Source organism: Opisthorchis viverrini, assembly GCF_000715545.1.
Source record: "Opisthorchis viverrini unplaced genomic scaffold opera_v5_391, whole genome shotgun sequence".
Lineage (NCBI taxonomy): Eukaryota > Metazoa > Platyhelminthes > Trematoda > Opisthorchiida > Opisthorchiidae > Opisthorchis > Opisthorchis viverrini.
The window spans coordinates 15,768-17,987 of NW_008752049.1; positions in this window are offsets into that span (position 1 = coordinate 15,768).

Sequence of the window (2,220 nt, forward strand, 5' to 3'; positions counted from 1 at the left end):
TATAAATATGACCACCATAAAGCTGGCGCCATTATAACGGTAGCCGTTTCCACCCACCTCGACCAATAAATGAATAAATGAGAAAGAAGCCTTCGGGTCAACGAGGCCGGCCCAAGGACTTATTTGTAAGTATTTAATGGTTGTTTTATATTTAGCTAGTTGAATCAGCGTCTGAATGAAACGCGATGACCATCTTCTTCGATACAGATGCGACATCTGAGAAGTTTCCGAACACCAATCTGCGGTAAATGAAGGAAATCGTTCATCGCTAGCTAGAGAACGAACGGCAGAAAGTTCGGAAACGCCAGCAGAGCGCCACCAAGAGTGCCGAATGATTCTCTCCCTTTATATTTTAAAATTCACTCATAAAAACATTTGTGCTTGAAAACGTTTATTGATATCCGGGACGGTAATACGCTGAGCGATTATGTGAGGACAGCTAGGTTATCACGACATGGGAGCGTATTGTTTAGGAAGTTACTTAATCGTACTAGCGAACGAGATAAATGCGTAAACTGGCCTGCATTCGTTCGTCGGACGACTTTAGCTAACTGCGGACTGGGTGCGGAAATCCCGGTGCTGAGTACTGATTTTCCGCACCCAGGTGCGGAAACGTTTGCACTATTTCCGCATCCATCCGCTGAAATTTGTTTCATTTTCGCACGAAATCTGCACCCAGGTGCAGAACTGTGCGGATATTGTGGAGAAATGTCCGCACACTGGTGCAGAAGCGTGCTGATATTTTTTGGAAATTTCCGCTGCCGGGTGCAGAAGTGTCCATAATTGTGTGGAAGTGTCTGCATCCGGGTGCAGACATTCTGCAGAAATTTCTGCTTTGGTGCTAACTGGGTACTTACCTTACTACTAGGTCCGTATCAATGTGCGACGCTGATTATCGGGCCCCACATGTGCACGGCAGCATAATTTTATGAACAACGACTGCCCTTCACACCTATAAATCTACGCGTCGTCACTCATCTCGAATACTTATCGTAACTGCTGAGCCAGCGTCTATGTCGGACACCATTGTGAGACATCATATATGCACAGTAATATAATCCAACGCCAACTGCGGTCTTTCATGCGATGCCGCTTATCCTTGCTACCTATAGTAAACACCAGCCGGTAAACGTAAGGCCTCAAATATGCGTGATAGCCTAATCTGACGACCTGCCATACTCACTGCTGTATTCGACGTCGCCTTATATGGCTACTAACCGTACTTGTCCATGTCCGACGTTGATTCATCGGTAACCTAATCCAAACTGATCTGTCGTACCCGTAACTTCAGTACGGGTTATTGTTGATCTTTGCTTCTTATGATAAAGACCTGGTCAGTAATAATGCGAACCGATGAACATGGGGCCCAAACTATGCACACATACATGATCTAATGGCGGACGACGGACCACATACTCATAATCGTTCGCTATATCGCCTACATTGGCTACTTTTTGAAATTGCTAGACCAGTGCCTATATGTGACGCTGATTATTAAGCATCACTTATACGCAGTGTCCTAATCTATCTGTCAATGATTGCCCGCCATACCCATAACTGTGAGTGCTCTCGCTTAGTAGTAGACAAAGGCCAGTATCCATGCAGGCCGATACAACTATGCGTGATATCCCGGTCTAGCGGCCAACGGCAGCCCTTTATACTCGTAACAGTAGTCGATATCACCCACGTTGGCCACTTATCGTAATTTCTAGGCATATGCCTATATGCAACGCTGAGTATGAGGGCTCAACTATACCCAATCCAATGGCCAGCAATGCCCCACCATGCTCAACTATAATCGGTGTAACCCGCCGAGGCTGATTATAATAAATACCGGACCAGTGCACATGGTCGTAGCTAACTATATTATCCCAACCATACGTAATAGACTAATCCAACGACCAACAGTGGTCCTTAGTATCCATACGTCGTCCACTCGCCAAAAACCCACGCCTGAAAAATAAACAACCACCCTTAACAAATCATCTTTCTGTTTATTGGTTACATCATTACAACCATAATGTGTGGTCAGTCCAGTTCTCAGTTTTCTACTTGACAAGGCTTCTGAAAAACGTATAATCAATCACGACTAATACACTACTTGCTCACTTAGCCTTAATTGACGATAACGAGGGAGCCATGTGTACATCGATGATCCGATAGCGGAATTCGGCAACCATCTGCATTATTGGGCGTAGCAAAGTTAAAGCTAAATATGGG